The sequence below is a fragment of the Ammospiza caudacuta genome, chromosome 31, assembly GCF_027887145.1.
Source record: "Ammospiza caudacuta isolate bAmmCau1 chromosome 31, bAmmCau1.pri, whole genome shotgun sequence".
In the NCBI taxonomy this organism is placed as follows: Eukaryota; Metazoa; Chordata; class Aves; order Passeriformes; family Passerellidae; genus Ammospiza; species Ammospiza caudacuta.
This window is the reverse complement of record NC_080623.1, coordinates 1,029,701-1,053,547: the sequence shown is the minus strand read 5'-3', so window position 1 is coordinate 1,053,547 and position 23,847 is coordinate 1,029,701. Positions and strand designations below refer to the sequence as shown.

Sequence of the window (23,847 nt, the reverse complement as noted above, 5' to 3'; positions counted from 1 at the left end):
ATAGCAGTTGATGAAGATGGGGATTGAAAACATGCATTTGGTTACATCTTACATGGCAACCTGAAACAGTGGGGTAATCCCTGCTCAGGGGGGGTTGAACACCACCCCCTTTACCCAAACTGGCTCAGGTGTAAAACCCCCACCCTGGGAAGGCCACACACACAGGGGACAATGTCACACTTGCCCTGCTCCAGGGGAGGTCTCTGTCCCTGTCCCTGTCTGTTGCTCTCCCCCCTTTTCTCTTTCTTTCCCCCTTTCTCTCTACCTCACATTTACTCTTCAATAAAATATTCTTTGGATTTGGCCTCATTAGCACCTTAATTGGGCAGAGGAATCTCTATAACAATTTGAGTAACAAGACTGTGACATTATTTTGGAACAGTGAGTTCAGGGCGCTGTTCTCTTGACTCCAAGTGCCTTTAACCACAGCATGGTTCCCTTCTCTGAGGAGGCTGTGGTTCTTTCTGGAAGAACTCTTGGAAACTTGGAAACAGTCCCTCCTTCCTCCTGGGGAACTTATGGGAGAACTGATAAGGAAAATGGCTGTTGTGGGTGGCCAGTGAAAAAGAAAATATTTTGTTGTCCTTCCTTGAAAATTTGTTAAAATCACTGGAGGAAAGGGAGCAAATTATACCAGTGAGACTGACAAGGTTCATTCACCCCACTGTGAGGAGCACAAGGGGCTGCTAAAAGTCCCCGAAGAAGCCCAGTTCAAGTAGCTAAATTCCTAAATAACTCCAGAATTCACAGGCTTGGGGGCTTTGTCAAATATCAGAATCATTATTCTCTTCATTCTTGTCACCTTTTTGGACAGGTATGCTGAGTTTCCCGTTTCTTTTAATAATATTTGTATTGGACAAATTTGCACTTTGCTTTTATTGGAACCTGCCAGCAGCTGAGCTGTAGCTATGCAGGAACCAATGTAAATTGGAATTGCCATAGAATTGCTTCTATTGTAAGTTTATTCATGTTTGGGATTTGTGTTTTCATCACATGTGCCTTGTGGGAAATCAAATATTCACCAAGGTATTTTACATAGGATAAAGTTTGATTTCTGCCAAGTTTATTTTGTCCAGTGCCCCAGAGATGCTCAAGGGGTCTCTGTGCCTCTCACCCTGGAGGTGCTTGGGAGGTGTTTGGGGGGGTTGTCATTGTCCCTGTCACCCCAGGCTATTCCCCATAGGCTATCCCTGTCCCTGTCACTGCAGGCCATTCCCCAGGGGGGTCTCCATCATTCTCACCCCAGAGAATGCCTGTGCAGGGCTGGGGACCAGGGCCTCTGTGTCCCTCTCACTCCTGAGGGTGCTTGAGGCTGGAGGGGCTCTCTGACCTTCTCCCATATTGGGAGGCCGGGGAGGGTCTCTGTCCCTCTGAGCCCTGGTGTGACCCCAACCAAACATCATCGGGGTCAGAGGGAGAGAGACACCCGCAAACCCCCAGAAGGGCTGAACCTGGGATTTGGTTTGGGTCTGAGGATTTTGGAAGGGGCTGGAATTGGGACTGGCTTGGAGCTGGGGCTGAGATTTGGATTAGAGCTGGGATTGGAGTTAAGGCTAAACATGGGATTGGCTTTAGGCCTGGGGTTGGGATTGGGTCTGGGGCTAGACGAGTTTGGGACTGGGATGAGATTAAATACGGAACTATGAGTGTGTCTCAATGTGGAGTGAGATTGAGACCAGGATCAGGTTTCTGTATGAGCTCAACCAGAGCAGGATAGGGGGGATATCACAGCCAGAAGGTTTGGGGAAAATCCTGGTTTGGGGAAAAAAAGGTGTGAATGCCTTCGGTTGGGGATTCCTCCCACCCAAGTCCATTCCTAGAAGTCACCTGATATCCAGAAATCAAGAGTGCATAAAAAAAGGCCACCCAGAGTTTCCCATTTCCAGTCTCATCATTCTCGGGTTCTGGTTAGTACCCCATCTCAGGGCTGCTGGGCGTGCCATGGGTCCTGGGGATCCCCCCTCTCCAGTGCTGCTTAGGGATTCCGGGGGATTTTGGGTTCCCCTCTCCAGCCTCCCCTCAATCCAGCCACTTGGGGCTCCCCCCATTCCCCACCACCCTACCCTGGTTTAGGGCAAATTTGGGAGAAAATCCTCAAAAGGGGTTTCTCTAGACAGGAGATTCAAGCAGATTCTTCCACGACTGATTCAGAAAAATATTTCCTTGGAGAAAATTGCAAAAAACCTGTTTATTTAGCAGGCAAAGCATTCACCAGCAAAACAAATGAACCATATTAAATAATAAAACCTCTTGCTGCTCCAAAAGAGATGACAAACTCACAAAGTCTTTCCATGGGCTGTAGCTGGGCTCAGTCAGACTCTTATCAGTCTCTTATGAGTCTCTTATCAGTCCCTCCAGCACTGGAAATGCTGTGGCCCAGGCTCAGCCAGGTGGGCCACAGATACGAGCTGCCGGTGGTGTTCTGGGTGTTCAGTCCAGAGCAGGTTTAAACAGCTCCAAAGAAAAAGAAAAACCACAGTCCAGGGAACTTCTCTGCCTCAGAGACCTAAAAACTAACTAAAAGCAAAGGAGAGCTCTGTCCTGCTGTCTGTCCATCCAGCAGCTGGAATGTAGAGGAGTGAGTGCAGTATCTGAAAACAAACTGCAGCTTCTTCCTCCTCCCCTTCGCTCTCAGAACCAGCCTTAAAGGTGCAGAACTCATTTCTGGGCTAAACAGACCGATGGGGGTACAAAGCATCATGAAGTCACCCCAGGACATGCCCCTGTCAGAGTCAGGGGGTCTCATCCCCGCCTCATGTCCGGGCTGCTGGGGGTCCCCCAGCTCCGATATCTCCCCTTCCCCACTCCCCGCCCCGCGGGTCCCCCGTTCCACAGCCCCAGCTCTCACGGGGATCCCCAAAACCAATGTCCCGCCCTGTCGGGACTGGGCCATCCCCACGAGAACCCCAGGACCCTCCCAAGGGGCGATTGCGGCTCCTCTGTCCCCGAAAAAGCTCCTCTTAGGGAGCCCAGAGATATCCGGAGCTCTAGTCCGGGATCTGCTGGCTCTGAACACTCTCCAAAAAATCCTCCCTGTGACCCCTGGCTGGAGTTATTGGGAATTTAACTACTTGAACTGGGCTTCTTCTGGGACTTTTAGCAGCCCCTTGTGCTCCTCACCGTGGGGTGAATGAACCTTGTCAGTCTCACTGGTATAATTTGCTCCCTTTCCTCCAGTGATTTTAACAAATTTTCAAGGAAGGACAACAAAATATTTTCTTTTTCACTGGCCACCCACAACAGCCATTTTCCTCATCAGTTCTCCCATAAGTTCCCCAGGAGGAAGGAGGGACTGTTTCCAAGTTTCCAAGAGTTCTCCCAGAAAGAACCACAGCCTCCTCAGAGAAGGGAACCATGCTGTGGTTAAAGGCACTTGGAGTCAGAGAACAGCGCCCTGAACTCACTGTTCCAAAATAATGTCACAGTCTTGTTACTCAAATTGTTATAGAGATTCCTTGTGGAGAGTTTAGTTCAGGCATGGCTTGAAGAAAAAGGCCATGAAGCCATGCAATTGAGAGAAAAGTAACAGGTAGCTGTGAAGCAGTTCCAAAACAGTTCCCAGCCTGACTTCTATAAACAATTAGACTCTCTCAGGCATCATTGTATAAACAATAAGGTTCTCAGGCAGTCTTCCCATAACAAGGGAAACACCCTCTCTGGGAAAAGATAGCACCCTGGGAACAGATATGGAAGTTTTGGGAACCGTATATATCACAGTGGGAACACTGGTTTTATTTTGTGTAAACAATCAACGGTATTGTAAAACAAAAGGAGTGGTTAGAGTTTTCTCTGTTAGCCTATCATAAACCTGGATTTTGGAATATGCATGAAGTTCATTAACACTATTATTTAAACTGGCTGATCGATCAATAAACTTGAGTTCGATGCATTATAGGATGGTCGTTCTCCCCTCACTTCAACAAATGGTGACACCCAGACGTGATAGCGGACACCACGATGATCGCGAACACCATGGGGATTGCGAACACCACGAGAAGTGAGGACTGGTTCGGGCTCCGAAGCAGCCGGAGCGGCAAATAAGTGCGAAACCAAAGCGGAGGAAAAAAGCCGCCGATACGCGCCGTGCCCTGGCGACCAAATTAGATGGGTCCAGCCGATACGTGCGGCCAATGCCTGGAAAAAAGCTGCTAAGGGAAAGTGCGCACTTAAAAGAGGTATGGAAAGGCAAGCCGCATATGAACTTTTTATTACGTTTTTGCAAAAAAGGCAAAATAAGGGATAGACTTACAGAAGGAATTGCAAGGTCTTTTGGCTTATGGTCTGGAACGGGGAGTCTTTGTGAATCCCCACACGATTCGCGAGTTGTCTGAATGGCGTAAATTTGGTGATTTATTATGGCAGGCTACGTTAGACGATGATAAAATTGCTAGGAAAATGGGTAAATTATGGCGGGTCATTAACACCGAGCTGTTGCAGTTTCAGGCGGAAAAGAGGGCTGCCCATCAGGCTACTGCCCCTCAGGATCGTAATAAAGAATACGATCAAGACAGGGAGTTTGATAAAGAGTCGGGGACCCCTCTCGGCCCTGCAATGAGGACGGTTTTATTACCAACCTCGTCACCTCCCTCGGCAAGCCAGGCTGTGAGCCAGGCTGCGAGCTCGGCAAGCCAGGCTGTGAGCCAGGCTGCGAGTCTGGCTACAAGCCACGCCCCGAGCCAAACTCCCCAGAGGGCTTTTCTCCCCGCTGTGCCGCTTACGCCGCCTCCTTTAACAAGCCAGCCCCCCGTAACGAGCCAAGCTCCGCAGGGTGCTCCGCAGGGTGCTTTATTGCCCGCTTTGCTGCAGGCTATGCATCGCACTTCTGAGTCTCCCGTATCTCTTGCATCGCAGCAGCCAGAGCCAAAAACGTATGCTCCATTCCCGAAAAGCAATCAGAGCCCTGGGTTGGAAAACAATCGAGCGGCGATGATTGCACGGGAAAGACGGGATGCGTGGGCAGCTCTTGCCAAAGATGCCGTGGAAAAGGGAGACCAGGAGTTGATAAGCTTGGTGAGCGAACTGGCTTGTCCGGTTATTTTCACCCCTCAGGCCGGAGGAGGCATTCAAGCTACAATTAGTGCTTTAGACTGGAAGATGTTATCTCAGTTGCGAGCCACTGTTAGCCAGTTTGGCTTTAAAAGCGAACCAGCCAAGCAAATGCTCGACTATATTTTTGACACCAGTATTCTTCTTATTAATGATTGTCGTGGCATAGTTAAATTAATCTTTACCCAACATCAGCAATTGCTGTTTAACGCCCATTGGCAGGCACTCGTAAATGAGTGCGTGGCAGTTCAAATGCAGCAGGGTGACCCCCTCCATGGCATCACTGTTAATGAGCTTATGGGTCTGGGACCATTCCTTCGCACTGAGGCACAAGCTTTAATAGGTCAGGAGAAGTGCCGGGAGGCAATGAGGTTAGTCAGACTCGCAATAGAAAGAGTAAAGGAACCAGGAGGGATACCAGTATATATGGGAATTAAGCAAGGCAGAGAAGAATCATTTGGCGCTTTTATTGATAGAGCTGCGGCTGCAATTGAGAGAGCGGGAGTAGCGGAATATATGCACGGGGCCCTCCTCAAACAGTGTGCGATCCAAAATTGTAATTCTGCCACTAGAAACATACTTAATACCTTAGGAGCAAATTGGACTATAGAGGAGGCATTAGAGAGGATGGCTCTTGTGCCAACCGGGCAGCAGGCTTTAGTAGTAGACGCAATTAAACAGCTAGGAGTAGGCTTGCAACAGGCAAAGTCTTCTCAGAGTCAGGTTTTAGCCGCGCTTGCACCTCTTCACGTGTCAGCCGCATTTGCAGCATCAAGTAAAAGGGGCCACCTGAAATGTTTTCGCTGCAGAGGCTTTGGCCATACGCGCCAGGAGTGCCAGGCTGTTGGAATCTGGTGCCAGAAATGCTGTATGGATAATCATCATACAAGCGCCTGTAAGCGGAGGTCGGGAAACTTCTCCAGGAGCGCATATTCCTGTAGCAGCCGCGCCCAGACACAAGTTGCCGCTGCAGAGACAACACCACCCCGTGCCTTCAACCCTCCACAGCAGGGAGCCTCCAACCTTCCGCAGCAGGCAGTCTCCAACCCGCCACAGCCGGGAGTCTCCAGCCCGCCACCGCAGGGAGCCTCGGCATGGACCTGGCAGCCGCAGTAGACATTACGCTGATGACTCCGCACCTGCAAAAAATCCCTACGGGGGTTCAAGGACCTATCATTATACAAAACAAAGCGGTGGGTGCGCTACTATTTGGGAGATCTTCTGCATCTGTGTTAGGACTGTTTGTTTTACCTGGCGTTATTGATGCGGATTACACGGGAGAAATTATGGTCATGGTTTATACCCGTTTTCCTCCTCTTCAAATAAACAAAGGACAAAGGATTGCTCAGCTGGTACCGCTTGAGCAAATGACGAAAGGAATACAACCCATTAAAACCCAAGAGAGGAGAGACAGCACTTTTGGTTCTACAGGAGGACTTACTTTGTTAACTTTAAATCTGGCCGAGAGACCGAAGAAAAAAGATGAGATAGAAATCAACGGACAGAAAAGGTCATTTTCAGGTCTGCTGGATACTGGAGCAGATTCCAGCATCATTAGTCCTAACTGCTGGCCTCATCACTGGCCCTTGCAGCCGGCAGCCACTGCAGTATCCGGGGTAGGAGGATTTACCCTGGAGAGTCACTCACCCCCAGTTCAGGTTCATATCGACGGGAAGCAGCTGACGGCGACTTTTTCAGTGGTACAGTTACCACCTACTGTTCAATGCCTTATAGGCCGGGACATTATGGCTCAGCTAGGGGTTGTTCTAATAAATGAACACCCTTTGGAGTAAAAGCCATTGCTTGGACTTTCCCAATTCCCATCACCTGGGTCGATGATACCCCGGTATGGGTTAAGCAATGGCCTTTGAAAGGGGAAAGTTTGCAACACGCACATCAGCTCGTTTCAGAACAGTTTCAACAGGGACATTTGCGTTTGTCTACCAGCCCCTGGAATACTCCAATTTTTGTAATTAAAAAGAAGTCAGGAAAATACAGACTGCTCCATGATTTGTGTGCTGTTAATGATCAGATGGAACCTATGGGCTCATTACAACCTGGATTACCTAACCCAGCCATGATCCCGATGGATTGGCCTTTTCTAATTATTGATCTTAAGGACTGCTTTTTTACTTCACTGCTTTTTTACATCGCCCTTCACCCGCGGGATATGCGACTATTTGCCTTCACATTACCTGCAATTAACAAAGAAGCACCCGATCAGAGGTTTGAATTGACGGTTCTTCCGCAGGGCATGCGGAACAGCCCCACCTTGTGTCAACTTTATGTCAGTGCAGCTTTGCAACCTCTTAGGAAGCAATGGCCTAATACAGTAATATATCATTACATGCATGATGTATTGTTTGCTCAGCCGATGCCTTTCACACAACAACAAGTCCAGGAAATAAGAACAACACTGGCACAGTATTCTTTAGTAGTAGCTCCTGAGAAAATTCAAACAACTGCTCCCTGGAAATATCTGGGATGGTCTATAACAGAACAAATTGTTAAACCTCAAAAGCTGCAATTAAAAACAAAAATCACTACCTTAAATGATGCTCAGAAATTCTTAGGTGATTTACAGTGGTTAAAACCGATGGTGGGAATACCTAATGAACTGCTTGATGAGCTGCGTCCACTGTTAAAAGGAACTGATCCAGCCCATCCGGTGTGCATTACTGATAAGCAACAGTGGGCCATTCAACAAATTATGGACTGTGTTATGCATGGACATGTTCATCGAAGGGATCCAGATGTACCCGTAGATCTTACCATTTGGAAAGGCCCACAATATCTTTTGGGAGCACTTACACAATGTAAAAGAAACAGGGGAAACACGGATATTAGAATGGATCTCCCCCCCACTACAGCAAAGCAAGACTCTTCTTCAAAAAATTGAAATGTTAGCGAACTTGATAAAGAAGGGCAGAGAAAGGATGCTGCAGGTAGCTGGGTTAGAACCAGCTGCCATCAAGATACCAATGAAGAAGGATACCTTGGACTGGTATTTGACTAATTCAGAGGAAATGCAGGAAGCCCTTCTGGGAGCATGTTGCCCTATTGAAACACACTAGCTTCGACCAGCGTTCATTCAATGGATAGGGGACTGGGACTGGATAACTCCTCCAAAGCGAGAGAATTCTCCTATCTCAGGTGCCATTACTGCATTTACAGACACTGGCAGGAAATCAAGAACTGCTGCAATAACCTGGCAAGAAAAGGGAGTATGGAAGCATCATATTCTGCAAGCAGAAGCAGTGGACAGCCTACAAACCATGGAACTGTTAGCAGTGGTATGGGCAATGGTACAATTTAAGGAACTTTTGAATGTTGTTACAGACTCTCTGTATGCAGCAGGAGTTGTAGCAAGAATTGAAGATGCTTCCATAAAGGAGGTGCAAAATCAAAGACTATATGAACTACTATTGCAGCTAAAGAGAGCTACAAGATCCAGGGAACATGCTTATGCTGTAATACATATTAGAAGTCATAAATGGAAGGTTGGTTTAGGAGAAGGGAATGATAGGGCAGATAGATTGGTTACCATTACCCAAAGTACACCTCTGTCAAGTCACCAATTGGCTCGAGAAGCTCACTCGATGTTTCACCAGAATGCAAAAGGCTTAAGCAGAGAATTTAAGATAACACTCTCAGAAGCAAAAGCTATTGTGAGGGCTTGCCCAATTTGTAGTCATCATAATGGGGGAAGTGGTTTAGGCCTAGGAGTAAATCCACGAGGCCTGCAAACAAATGAATTGTGGCAAATGGATGTTACACATGTTCCTAGTTTTGGCAACCTAAAATATGTACATGTGTCCGTTGATACTTAGAGCAAATATATATGGGCAACAGCTCAGTCAGGAGAAAAAGCCATAGATGTAGAAAGACATCTGTACAGTTGCTTTGCAGTGATGGGTACACCAAAGAGAATTAAAACAGATAATGGTTCTGCCTATACCAGTCATAGAATAGGGAAATTCTTAAGACATTGGGGGATTGAACATGTTACAGGTATTCCTAATTCCCCAACAGGGCAGGCCATCATTGAAAGGGCACATGGTACCTTAAAGAAGTATTTAGCCAAGCAGGAAGAGGTAACTGACCCCCACTCTAGATTACTAAAAAGCTTATTTGTGATCAATCATTTGTGTGTGTTTGGTGATGTAGGGCAGCCCCCAGCAGAGCTACACTATAAGCCACAAGAAACTGGTGAACAGGAAAAAGAGGTGTGGGTAAAATACCGAGATCCCAAGACAGGGCTATGGAAGGATCCTGCTAAGGTACTGTTCTGGGGAAGGGGATATCTTTGTATTTCCACCCCTACAGGAGCATTGTGGGTACCTGCCAAGTGGACTAAACCTGTTCTTGATGCAGCGACTGGTGGATCAACTCACGGAAGAGGACAAGGACCGTCTGGAGAAGAAGCTGCTCCTGATCCTGAGACCACTACTGCTTCAACTGAAGGGACACTCAAAGGTGATCAACAGGGTCATAACACGCCATTGCCGGACGACCAGGGAACTGATTGACATTATTGAATCATTATCATCTTTCCATATAAAAGGACCGGCAAAGGAGAACTGTCTTGAATGTCACAGCCCAAATTGTGCTGCTTGGGTGGCACTGTGTTGTGGGGGTTGTGACAGGACCTTTTGGGTGGATCAGTTGTCACTTTTTCATTTATGGTGTAATACCTGTAATCATAGACATACCTTGGAACATAATTGGGAGTGGGCACTACGGAATGAAACAGGACTAAACACTGCCTCAGCTTTAGATCTTTATGAATCACATGAGCAGAAAATCTTGGCTTATTATCGGTGGGAGGTACAGTGTATTTTGAAAAGGGTTAAAGTTCAAAGTGCATCATATATAGCCTCAGTAAGGTGTAGAAAACTGGTGCCTTTAACACAACATTCCGTTGTAGGGCCTATAAAAGGAGATCCCAATCAGGCATTAGACAACTGCATTAGAAGGTTACAAAGGTGTGGTCTTCAGGTCTCGGGAACAGTAAGGTTAAAACTGATAAGAAAAAGAAGGTCAGAGTAAAACCAGAAAAATGAGGTTTCCTTTTATTATATTACTTAGTGTAGTGGTAGCTGAAGAATTAAAGGTAACATATTTTAGTCAACCTAGAGATAATGTATGGATAACACTTGCTAGGCAGATTAATCAGACATCGCTTTGTCTCAGCATTTGGAGGAGTTACTAACCCTTTTCGAACATGTTTGGTAGGGCTTCCAGTATGGTCTCCTCAAGAATTCTGCAGTTTTATTAATAACCGTGCCTTATGTATGCGCAGTATGGTAAATATTAAATTGCCTGCACAGAAAGGGTATACTGCCAGCCAGAGTGACGGCTACCGTCAATGCCTGCTAATTCAATCACTTAATACTCCTTTGCATTCTCCACCTGAGGAGTTGGAGCTTTTTGGAAGTGCAAATGCTAGCATGACCAGCACTTCCAACGGTGGATGGTTCAGCTTTGATTATTCTAATCCTCAAAAGATGAGTCAGCATAAACAAACATGGGCTACTCTGGATTCATCTCTAAGTCCAGACATAGTGTCTAAACAACTCTACAACCATTGTAAAGGCTCTAGCATCATGACACCTAAGAAACTACCTACAGGGATATTTCTAATTTGCGGAGATAGAGCCTGGAATGGTATACGTGCCCAACCTCAGGGTGGACCTTGTTATTTAGGCAAGTTATCACTATTCCACCCTAATATATCTGTGTTAATGCAATTAAGTCATAAGATAAACAGGCAAAAGCGTAGCTTACATAATTTAGACTGTAGTCAAATAGGAGATCCATGGTTCTGGAGTAAATGTAAACAAGTGATGGTTTCAGCTTTCCTACCATGGGGTGCTGCAAGCAAAGCATTGACTTTAGCAAAACAAATAGGGTGTTGGGCTAAGGGTGAATTGAATAAAACTTCACAGATATTAGATATGTTAACTTCAGATGTACAAAGTGTTAATCACACTGTTCTGCAAAATAGAGCTGCCATAGATTTCTTATTATTAGCACAAGGCCATGGGTGTGAAGAGTTTGAAGGGATGTGTTGCATGAACTTGTCTGATCATTCTGTATCTATTCATGCTAAGATAAAAGAGCTACGGCTAGGGCTTAATAAGCTTAAGGAAGAAGAAGGATTAGGTATTGATGAGTGGCTTAAAAGTTTAAGATTGGGACTATGGCTAAGAAACCTTGTAACATATGCTATAGGGATATCAGGGGTACTCTTTTTGCTTTTACTTATATTATCTTGTTTCTGTAGCTGTATCCAAAAGATGGTTAGTAGGATGATAGAGAAAACCTGGCAAACTAACCTCATTTCTCTCAAAGAAAAAAGCGGGGGAAATGTGGAAAGTTTAGTTCAGGCATGGCTTGAAGAAAAAGGCCATGAAGCCATGCAATTGAGAGAAAAGTAACAGGTAGCTGTGAAGCAGTTCCAAAACAGTTCCCAGCCTGACTTCTATAAACAATTAGACTCTCTCAGGCATCATTGTATAAACAATAAGGTTCTCAGGCAGTCTTCCCATAACAAGGGAAACATCCTCTCTGGGAAAAGATGGCACCCTGAGAACATATATGGAAGTTTTGGGAACCGTACATATCACAGTGGGAACACTGGTTTAATTTTGTGTAAACAATCAATGGTATTGTAAAACAAAAGGAGTGGTTAGAGTTTTCTCTGTTAGCCTATCATAAACCTGGATTTTGGAATATGCATGAAGTTCATTAACACTATTATTTAAGCTGACTGATCGATCAATAAACTTGAGTTCGATGCATTATAGGATGGTCGTTCTCCCCTCACTTCAACAATTCCTCTGCCCAATTAAGGTGCTAATGAGGCCAAATCCAAAGAATATTTTATTGAAGAGTAAATGTGAGGTAGAGAGAAAGGGGGAAAGAAAGAGAAAAGGGGGGAGAGCAACAGACAGGGACAGGGACAGAGACCTCCCCTGGAGCAGGGCAAGTGTGACATTGTCCCCTGTGTGTGTGGCCTTCCCAGGGTGGGGGTTTTACACCTGAGCCAGTTTGGGTAAAGGGGGTGGTGTTCAACCCCCCCTGAGCAGGGATTACCCCACTGTTTCAGGTTGCCATGTAAGATGTAACCAAATGCATGTTTTCAATCCCCATCTTCATCAACTGCTATAAACAGGCGGGGCAGTGTTCTTTATCTCTTCCATGACTCAGCCCTGATAACGCCCTCCAGGGGAGATATCTTCTGCTAATGGGCCATTGAGTGTCACTGCAGGACTGATAAAATTCCATCATCCCATTGTGGGATGCTCCGCCCAGGGGGAGGAACCAAGCATTCCTACATGGATATAAGCTGAGACTTGCCACACCAGGAGCACCTTGCCTACTGGATTCCCAGAGGACAAGAGCTCCATAACCACCACTGGACTTCCAGAGGAAGACCAGACCCTTCTCCAGGATCACTGCTCTGACAGAATCACGTTGATCACTCCAACAGAACTGCAGCCACCATTTAATGGGACTGCTGCCACCACGCTGACCAACAGGGTGTCAGGTCATATCCTGACACTGTCCGTTTAAGGCAGTGTTTCTGTATAATTGCCTTGGTCTTCACTTTCTTATTAAATTGTAATTCTGACTTAGACTCTCCCCCAGGTTTGCCTTCAAACCAGAACAAAAGACAATGTGCGCACCCTTTGTTTTCTTCCTAGAACAGGATTTCCCATTCCCAAATCTTGATTGGATGGAGGAGGAGGCTACGAGGAAGAGGAAGGAGCCCTGGGATACCAACGCAGGTGAGGAGGAAGTCAGTACCCCTTTCCCCCTCTCTCCCACTCCATCTCCCAGCCCAGCACGGCCCCTGGCTGCAGGACAACGCTGCTGCCAACCCCGTCCTGCCGGGGATGCACTGGGGAGATCTCCTTCCCTCTGGCACGGAGGCAAATCCCATCCTTTCCTTGTCCTTCCTCCCCCAGACAAGAAGCTGAGGATGGAGACCACAGAGGACAAATCTCCTTGGAAGAACCTTGTGGAAGAGGCAGTTTTGAGTGACTCCACAGTGCAGAATTACAGTGGGGAGGAAAATCCATGGAGATTCCACAGGAGGAGGGGCTTCAAACCCAGCCCAGGGTGCTCTGAGGAGGAAAGACCCACCCTGTGCCAGGAGGGTGGACAGAGCTTCACCCAGAGCTTGAAGCTGGTGGTCCATGAGCAGTTTCATGATGGGGAGAAGCCCCACAAATGCTTGGAGTGTGAGAAGAGCTTCAGGCAGAGCAGCACCCTGATCAGCCACCAGAGGATCTACACTGGGGAATGGCCCTATGAGTGTGGGGAATGTGGGAAAGGCTTCAGCTGCAGCTCTGCCCTGATCATCCACCTGCGCATTCACACTGGGGAGAGGCCCTACGTGTGTCCCCAGTGTGGGAAGAGGTTTCGGACCAGCTCCCATCTCCTCCAGCACCAGCGGATTCACACTGAGGAGAGGCCCTTCCTCCGCCCTGACTGTGGGAAGGGCTTCAAGCAAAACTCTCACCTTGTCACCCACTGGCACATTCACACTGACGAGAGGCCCTACGAGTGCACCCAGTGTGGGAAGACATTTCAGAGCAGCTCCAATCTCCTCCTGCACGAGCGGATTCACACGGATGAGAGGCCCTTCCGCTGCCCCGACTGCGGGAGAGGCTTCAAGCACAACTCCACCCTCATCACCCACCGGTGCATCCACACTGGGGAGAGGCCCTACGAGTGTCCCCAGTGTGGGAACAGCTTCACCACCAGCTCTCACTTGACAAGACACCAACGGAGGCACCAGTAAAGGACGGCCAGCCAATGCCCCAAGTGCAGGAAGAGCTTCATGCACAACTCTAGCTTCATCCCCCATGGGAGAACCCACATTGGGAAGAACCCTAATGATCCATGTTCCCCATGATCCATGCTGGGAAGACACCCGTCCCTTTTCCTGCCCCTGCCAGTGACATGATGTGGCATTGAAAAACATGAGGGTCTGGCCATGGCTCTGTCATTACATTCACTCCCACCTCAGAACATTTCCAGGTGCAGAAAAGGGACACTCTCTCTCTCTGTCCCTGAGGAGAAAGGTGTCCTTTCCAGACAGGGGAAATTGTGGCCAGGCAGACCCAGTGAGCTGTGTTTTAGTTTTCCCTGTAAACAGTTTCATTTATCCCTTCTGTTACCAATATTGTTTCTGTTCTGTTTATTCTTTATCTTGTTCCTGTTCCCAATAAATTCTTCTTATCCCAGCCCAGGATCTTGGCCTTTTGTGCTTTCCATGGGAGGTGGGAGGGCAGCGAGGGCAGCGTGGTTTTAGCAGGAGTAGGAAATTGGGGAATCCCATTCCTGAACCCTGGCCCCTGGAAACCAAGCATCCCAGCTCGTCCCAGCCCTGGTGGCCATGGCAACTGCCTTGGGAGCGGGTCCCTGGCTGGGGCTGTGGGAACCTCTTCCTTCTGGTGCCCAGGGACAGGAGTGGAGGGAATGGCTGCAGCTGAGTCGGGGCAGGCTCAGGTTGGATGTCAGGAAAAGGTTTTTGCCCAGAGGCTGCTGGGGCCCTGCCCAGGCTCCCCAGGGAAGGGTCCCAGCTCCAGGGCTCTCTGAGCTCCGGCAGCGTTTGGACAGCGCTGCCAGGCCCAGGCTGGCATTGTTGGGGTGTCCTGTGTAGGGCCAGCAGTTGAACTGGAGGATGCTGTTGGGGTCTCTCCCAGCTCAGCCAATTCTGTGGTTCTGGGATCCCGTGAGCCTGGGGATGGGGCTGCAAATGGTTGCCATGGCAACGGGCTCTGGCTGCAGGCCTGAGCTGGTGTCCATGGGAACCACCCCTGGCATGGGGTCTCCATGGAGCTGCCACGGGACTGACCATAGCAACAGGGTGGTGGGGATTTTTACCATGGAAGCTGACCATAGCAACAGGGTGGTGGGGATGGTTGCCATGGAAACTGACCATAGCAACAGGGCCCTGGTGATGGTTGCCTGCCAAGGATCAGATTTGTCACAGGCCCTCAGAGCCGTTCCATGGGGACTTTCCAAGAGTCTCCAGGCTGTTCGAGAGCTGGAATGTCACAGGCAGAGACAGGGGCTCCATGGAGACCCTCCCAGGGGTTTCTGGGATGGTAAAGAGCCCTGTGGTCAGAGGCAGTCACAGCCTTTACATGGTGACATCCCAGGGGACTTTGGGCTACAAAGGCACCAATCTGTCACAGGCACTCACAGGGGCTCCACGGTGACATCCCAGGAGTCCCCAGGCTGTCAAAGAGCCAGGATGTCCCAGACACTCACAGGGGTTCCTGTCATGGGCACAGCGGGAGCTTCAGGCAAAAGCTTTATTTCTTTATTGGAGAAACTCCTGCTGAGTCATGAGGTGAAGAAATGACACCCAGTAGCCACCATGGTTCCTCAAACCCCTGCAGGGCCCCTAGACTTCCAAAATTCCTTCAAAGAGAGGAGACTGGGAGTGGCTGGATCCAATCCCAGCCGCAGAATTTTCAAAGGTGTAAAAGATTGAACAGGTGGAATTCAACTTTAACACAATTTGTCCTGCAGGATTAATGATAGTATACCAGATTAATTTATATAAATATGTCTCTGGCTTATTCTGATCATGATCAGATGGAAAAATCACCAGCACAGTTCTTTTCTCCAGAGTTCAGGAGCTATAAAAATTATTAGAATATAGTGCTCTAGGCAGCAATTTTGAACTCAACAGGGCCTTGCTGGGGTTGTTGGAGCCCATTGCAGGCAGAGCCTCCTGCTCCAGCAGGAACTGCCTTTCCTGTGCCATGAGCAGGGCAGGTCCCGCTGCAGGAGAAGCCCCAGGCCAGCCCCAGCACAGGGAAGGCCTCGGGCACAAGAGCAGAGTGCCATGCTGGGAGCTGTGCCAGGGAGAGTCTGAGGCAGCAAAGGCACCTTGGCAGCAGCAGCTGCTTGCAGGCCATGGCCAGAAGCCTCCCTTGGCAGCCCGGCCTGGTGGCCGCCACTGCAGAGCTGCTGCCTCAGGGCTCACTTCTGGCTGGGCTCTGAAAAGCCACTTCTACCCCAGGAGCCTGACTGGGAGGCCATTGGCCCCAGCACCTTGGGGACAAGATATTAATGACAAAACTCTTCATGGCAGCAGAACGAAGGCAGGGGCAGAGGAAAGGGGAGAGCCAGGCCCAGGGAACAGGGCTGCCATAGTGATGGCTGTGAGGTCACTGCCTCTGCAGCAGCCTGGCTGCCCTCAGCAGACATTCTTGCAACAAGCGTTGTGAGGGCACCCAGCACATCAGAGAACCCACAATGCAGGAATTCTGTCCCTAGGGATGAGAGGGTTTCACTGGGTCAGGTTGCACAAAGCTCCTGCTCATGGATAATTCGTGGGATTGGGCATCCAATTCTCTGGAAAAACAACTGCAGTTTCCTGCCACTTTCATAATTGTAAAATATTTCCTCGTTCTAACAAATGTAAATCTACCCTTATTCAGTTTAAAGATATTGACCTCTTTCTGTCATGGCAAGATTTAGGAGAAAATAACTTTGACCACTATTTTTCCATTTTCACAGACCTTATTTTTTTTCCAAAAATCACCCAAGATGGAGTTTGGAGGCCTCATCCCATAACCAGCAGGTAGAGACTGTGGACTGTGGGCTCAGTGGTGTGGAGACTGAGGAAAAATCAGGAATAGTCTGGGAGGGATGGATGGGTGGTTTCAGAGAGGCTGGAGCTTTTCTTCATAGAGGATATAAGCATGAGAAGGAAACAATGTCAGCAAGGGCAGCTGGGGAGGTGCAGAATGGACATGTGGAAAAAGGAATTTCCTTGCCAGGGCAAATCTGTGGTGCAGCATGTCCCCCAGAAGGAGCCTGGAGCAGCCCAAGGCTTTGTGTGGGCAGGCAGAGGCAGGCAGGAGGCAGAGCTGTCAGCAAAGGAAGGGGCCAGACATGTGGGGCAGCCGGGGGATGCTGACAGCCTGCCGGGACAGAGGCGCACGTTTGCTCAGCACCAGAGACACCTTTCCCTTGCTTGTCCCCGCCTGTCATCACTGCTTCCAGTGTTCTACTCTACCTTGAACCTGGGCACACTTTTTCAGTCTTGTGCCTCACAGGGATCTACTGAAAGTACAAGAAACTTGAGTGTTTCCATCTTATATTGAGTTCTTGAGGAATTTTTTGAGCACACTCTGAGGGACTGGGTCTGATGCAAAGAGCACCAAAGCCCCAGAGGCTCATTAAAGTCCTTGTGCTGTGTTTTTGCTGCTGAGCTGGGCTGGGCTCCTGGCCCGAAGGCAGCTCCTGGCAAGGGCAGTGCTGCAGAGAGACAGCTCTGGCCAGGAGCAGCTCCTGTGCACAGCCCAGCAGGTTGGGCTATGACATCACAGAGTTCATTGTGTGAGGTCACTGAGCAGCTAAACCATCATAGAGGGAACTGTGTGACATCACGTGGGCAGTGTGACATCACAGTGGCTGTGTGAGGTCACTGAGGAGGTCACTCTGTCCCGGCCCCCCTCACAGTTCCCCCCAGAGCAGTCCAACCCTGCTCATGCACAGCGGGGTACCCTGTCCCCCCGGGTCCCCCCGCCCCTGGCACCACAGCCTCCCCCAGAGGATGTTCCACGAGATTGACCCCAGAGCCTGACATGGGGACGGGGGCCTGGGGCCCTGGGGTTGGGACAGGGGTACAGGGACCCCCCGGCAGCGTCCCCGTGTCCCCCAGGGCCACAGCCTGGGCCAGGGCTCCTTCACCCTGCTACCAACGAGGCCTTGAGAGCGCTGGAAACATCCCCAGAAATGGATCAGCAAAAACCAGATTGGATATTAAGGGACAGCAGCACAAAGTACCTTGGCAAGAGTCATTGTGCTCCTGACTGGTCACTTCAGGCACACAAGGGAAACAAAGCAGAAACAAAACCAAACAGAATCCAGGCAATCAAAGCAGAAATTAACTGAGAAGTGTCCCTCTGTGTGTGTGTGTGTGACACAAGGACATTGGAGGCAAGGATAAAAGGAATACAACCCAAAAGCTTAACAGAGGTCAAAATTCACAGGACTTAACTTATACCTTAACCTTAACTGATACTTTCAATTTCACAATTTTGCAAAAGAGCAGAGCAGAAGCAGCATTTAACATAACTCAAACCTATGACTTTGCAGTTTAACAGAGGAATAACACTTAACAATATTGAACTTAGCTTATAATTTATATTAAACATAAGAGCTTAGCAAAAGAACAACTCTTGGCAGAAATTAGCTTCACTTAGACCTTGTGATTTAACCTTCCCTACAGGCCTGGCTGACTCACCTATCCAAGGCACTCCAACCCCTCAGAGAGCAGCATTTCTGCCACATTTCCCCAGCACAGGCACTCCTGTGTGCACACAGACACAAAGAGTCAGTGCAAGGCACCTGTCAGCAATTCCCCTGAGGGCAGGAAATGCTCACTGTGGATCCTTTGGCATCTCCCCAGCAAAGGGCAAAGGGTTGAGCCTGGAGGAGTGGGGGGATTGGCCCAGGCTCTGTGGTTGTTCGGGATCCCCAAGTGCAGCAAACAGGAGAGCTCCTGGCTGGGAGAGGCCCCACTCAGAGGGAGTCGCTGGCCCGGGAGAGCTCCAAGGGCTCCATTTGGAGCGCTGTTTGTAGGGCCCCAAGAGAGGGGCTTCAGTCCCAGCAATGGCTCATCCTGGCCACACTTGGCAGCAACAGCTTTCTTTGGCAGGTTGAGAAGAGGGATCTTGTGCCACTGAGGGAACAAAAACAGTTCCCAGGGCTGCTGCTAAAGGAACCAGGAGCTGGTTGGGCAGCAGCAGTGCCTAGAGCAGACAGTGTTTGTGATGAGCTGCAGAGGAGCTGAGCCCAGGGGCTGTTGGCCAAGGCCGAGGCCCAAGGAGCATTTCTCAGCTGGCAGGGCGGCCTGAGAAGGGGAGGGGAGAATGCAGCAGCACAGGGCCCATGGAACCAAGGGACCATTGTGACACTGTGGGGTCCTGTGACACCAAGGGATCATTGTGACACTGTGAGGCCTCATGGAATCATGGAGACCAGTGTGACATTGCTGGGCCTCATGGAACCATGGAGACACTTTGGGGTGTCATGGAACCAAGGGGCCATTGTGACACTGAGGGGCACCATGGAATCACAAAGACCATTGTGACACTCAGGGCACTCATGGAAACCTGGAGAGCATTGTGACACTATGAGTCCCATGGAATAAGCAAAGCTTTGTGACACTGCGAGGCCTCATGGAACAAGTGAGACCATTGTGACCCTGGGAGGACCATTGTGATACTGTGGGGCCTCATGGAATCAAGAGGTCTTTGTGACACTTCAGGGCTTCATGGAACCAAAGGTCCATTGTGACACTGGGCAACCAAAGGAGACCACTGTGACAGTGCAGGGCTGCATGGAACCAAAGCTCCAGGGTGTCACAGATTGGTCTCCTGTCATCAATGGTCCATTGTGACACTGTTGAGCCAGAGGACACCACTGTGACACAGTAAAACCCAAGGGTCCAAAGGTCCATTGTGACATTGCATACCTCATGGAACAGAGGAGTCCTGTGACATTGTGGGGCCTGGGGAACCATGGAGACCATTGTGACACTGCAAGGGCTCATGGAATCCTTGGGACCATTGTGACACTGTGGGGCCTTATGACACCTAGGGGCCACTGTGACATTGTGGGACCCCATGGAACCTAGGGGCCAGTGTGACACTGCAGGTCTTGTAATCAAGGGGCCATTGTGACACTGCTGGAGAACATGGAATCAAGTCCCCATTATGACACTGTGGGGCCCCATGGATCCAAGGTACCATTGTGACACTATGAAGCCTCATAAAACCAAGGGAACATAGAACAGGTCTGGCTGATTTGGCCTCCCATGGACTGGCTGACTGGTCCAAGTGACCTTTGCATGTTGAGGGTCATTTCTCATCTGCTGCCAAAACACTGGGGCTCTGCGCTTTCCTTCCCAATGGAAAAGGACTGTCCTTCTGCTCCAGGCACCCATGGCCAGAATTTGGAATTTCACCTCCAAATTTCCTTATATCCAGGCATTCTTCCCATAGCAATATCACCAGGACAAGTCTGGCTGGCAGTACTTTCACAATGGTCACCTCTCATCTGTCCCCAAAACATTGGGGTAGGCTGCATGTTCTCATTCCCTTAGGAAAGAACTGTCCTGCTTGTCAAGGTGCCCATGGCTGAGATTGGGTTTCCACCTCCAAAATTCCCTATATCCAAAATCTGCTATTACTGACAAGTCTGGCTGGCCTTGGCCTACTGAGGCTCTCACCTGCCTTCCAAATCTTGGGGTTTTGTGCTTTCCTTCCTATGGAAAAGAACTGTCCTTCTCAGCCAGGTGCCCATGGCCACAATTGGGATTTCACCTCCAACATTGCCTGTTATGACAGACTGGAGGAGATTGTTGGCAATAAACATTTTGTGTGTGGGGGAGGAAGGGGCAGGTCCAGCCATGCCCTGTAAGCCCAGCCCTGCCCTGCCCTGTGACCCCAGTCCCCCCAGGGGCCTCCAGTGGGTTTACGGTTTCTACCTGACCCGCAGCACACTGATCCCCCAGCACTACCGTCCCACCCTGGGCACTGGGGCCCTCTTGGCTCTACTCAGTGCTGCTGCTGTACTCAGGGCACCCCAAATTTCTGTAGGGACCCGTGTGCACCCACTCCAGGGATTGTGTGCGACTCACACTGCCCCGATCCTCCACGCACCCGGAGCTCCGTTCGGGGTTTGCGTGCCAACTCACCAATTCGTCTGCCACCCTCAACACGCCCTGAGGGTGCCTACCAAGCCTTAAGGGGGAAGGCCAACCCCTTGTGTGCCACTCACATTTCTGTTCCTCCGCATGCCCGGAGGGGGGCCCACCTTATCCCCCTGGGAGGCCTCTCACTCACTCAGGCTTCTCTTGCTTCCCTCCGTTTGTGGTCGATCCCCTCGCAGGAGTCCAGAACCGCGGTGCTGGGAGGGCCACAGCTGCTTTGGGGCTCCGAGCTGCCGGGCCCCGTCGCACACACACTTCTTTTGCTTGCCTCCTACTCCTGCCACCGGCTTCACTTATCGATGTTCCTCCACACTGTTTGGTCATAGGGTGCTGCCGACCACTCCAGATAGGGCCAGATATCCCGGAGGCCCTCAGTCCTCTTCGGGTGTGGCCTATCCCAGAGCAGTCCCCAAGACTGGTATAAATGGCACGTGATCAGCTCTTTAGTGATTTCAGCTTTACTGGAAACAGTCTAGGTAGGGGACCCATGGGTTGTGCGCACACCACGCTCCTCCCGAGATGGTGTGGAGGAGGAGGAGGAGGAGGTCAGCTCCATCGTGCAGCAGAGCTGGGTCTTTTTCCTCACAAGAGTCTCTGAGTAGGTGCCTCTTGGCATCAGGTTCATAGTCTTTATACTGCTCTTGGCCCGCTCTGGTTAGGCTGACGAAGGTGAAAAGTTCTGACCAGGGTCTTTGATACTATCTTATGTTCTCTCTGTTTAGAGGTGTTATTGCGATTCTTTATTGCATGGTTGGTCATTGTTTTAGGGATTTTTGTTATGTAATCCTTTTCTGCTAAGTCCTATGGGAGTTTCATATTTGCTTATTAGGTGACATAATCATCTTCTTCATGATCTAGGATCCTTCGCCATTTTAGATGAGAGTGGGAGCAGCGGGGGTAATACCCAACGGTAAGGAGATTTACATAATTATAAAACCTTTAACAAGCAATTAATAACTAACATTGGAACTTTACATAACTATAAGACATTAAACAAACAATCTAGAACTGTCATTGGAACTTTATATTAACTCTTTGAACAATGTATTCTCTACAACACTGTGGGAAGTTGTGGAACCAAGGGGATCGTTGTGGCACTGTTGGGGCCCATGGAACCAAGGGGCCAGTGTGGAAACAAGAGGCCACTGTGAGCCTGTGGGGTGTAACAACCCAGAACACTGAAATGCTGGAGGTAAGCAAAGGCTCCTTTACTCATGTTTGGTGCAAAGGTGAAACATCAGCCCAATATTCACAAGAGGCCAAAATGACACAAAATTTTACTGCCAAAGTACACAAAATCAAGAAACTTTGGAAGAGGTTTCAATGCAACATCCAATTACACAGAAAACATTTATCATAGCAGCAACTTCATTACCTTAGCTCATTTCACCTAGAAACCTTTAAGCTGTTGAGGTACCCAAAAATGTTCTATATAAAGAGCATTAGAAGGAGAAAAGAGAGAGACAGAAAGACAGAAGCTCTATAGCAAGACACGCATATGACTATCAGTTCCTAGGGTTCCAGTGTGGGTGAGACACAAACCCCAGGAGAACGCAGAGTGCATACCAGGGGCTGACCTTGTGCTTGGTGTTTTTAAGCCCCCAGGCCTTTGTGAGCCTCCCCCCAGGTGGGATTTCTGATTGCTCGGGCAATCGGGGCTGGGTTAGCACTGTCCCCACTGTGTGACTGACTGACAGTTCATCCCATGGTGTCTCAGGACATTGATCTCACCCAGCCTCTGACAGTGACCATGGTGACACCGGGAAACCTCATGCAACCATGGGTCAGTTGTGACCAGGTGGGTCTGTTGAAGATTGCAATGCAAGACGTTTTCTATTACCATCTGTATGGCAGATTATCTTTTGTCCAGTGGGCAGTTTGCCTTATCTCTCTCTTTGAGTAACCACAATCACACCTCGCTGGGAGGGGACATCTGCTGATAACAGACTATTGAACGTCTACGCATGGCATGACTGATAAGAACTATAACATCCCATTGTGAGAAATGAGCCCAGAGGGAGGAGTCAAGCATTGCTACCCAGATATAATCCAGAGGTTTTTGAGACACCAGCACGGCTTTCTCCATGGGATTTCCCAGAGGAACAGCAGCTGTCTCTTTTCCCACTGGGTCTTCGGAGGAAGAATACATCCTTCTCTACACAACCCCCTTGCTCCAACAGAACCATACCTGACACTTCAGGAGGGCTGCAGCCACATTTCCAATTGGATTGCCACCAACACCCCAACCCACAGGGTGTCAGGTTGGGTTCTGACTCTGTCAGTGTTGTTCTAGTGTACCGCACTGTTAATTTTATCCTTTTATTTTTTTCCTTTCCCTATTAAAGAACAGTTATTTCCTGCTCCCATATTTTTGCCTGAGACCCCCTTAATTTAAAATTTATAGCAATTCAGAGGGGTGGGGAGGGTTTACATTCTCCATTTCAGGGGTGGCTCCTGCCTTCCTTAGCAGACTCCCGTCTTTGCAAATCAAGACAGTATTGATGACACTGATAGGGTCAATGCTGTGCGTATTGATCACACTGAGAGGGTCCTGCTGTGGGTATTGATCACAGTGACAGGGTTCTGCTATGTGTATTGATCACACTGACAGGGTCAATGCTGGTGGTATTGATCACAATGAGAGGGTCCTGCTGTGGGTATTGATCACACTGATAGGGTCAATGCTGTGGGTACTGATCACACTGGCAGGGTCAATGCTGGTTCTGCTGTAGGGGACACACTCTTGGGGAGGGCAGTGGTCCCATTGTGGATAAATGTTGGGCAGGATGAAAGTCTGACAAGGAAATTTCACAGATATGCACGTATGGCAGAAGGATTTTTAAATGTAGAATCTGATGAAGGAATAGAAATGAAAGCAAGTTTTGATATAGAAGAAAAGTATTGGTGAGCCAGTCTTACTGGATAACCAAGAAGGAAAGGGTGTGTTAGTTAGAAGAAGTTTTTATGACTTAGAGCAAAGGATAAACCCACCTCAAACAAGAAGATGTTTTTACCAAGCAGGAAGATAGTGCAGGCAAACAAGG

The 23,847-nt window shown here is 49.1% G+C and overlaps 1 pseudogene; it reads right to left on the bottom strand.

Annotated features, from left to right (window-relative positions):
* LOC131569699 (zinc finger protein 665-like) overlaps positions 1-23,847 on the bottom strand; it is a 129,942-nt pseudogene that overhangs the window by 1,641 nt on the left and 104,454 nt on the right.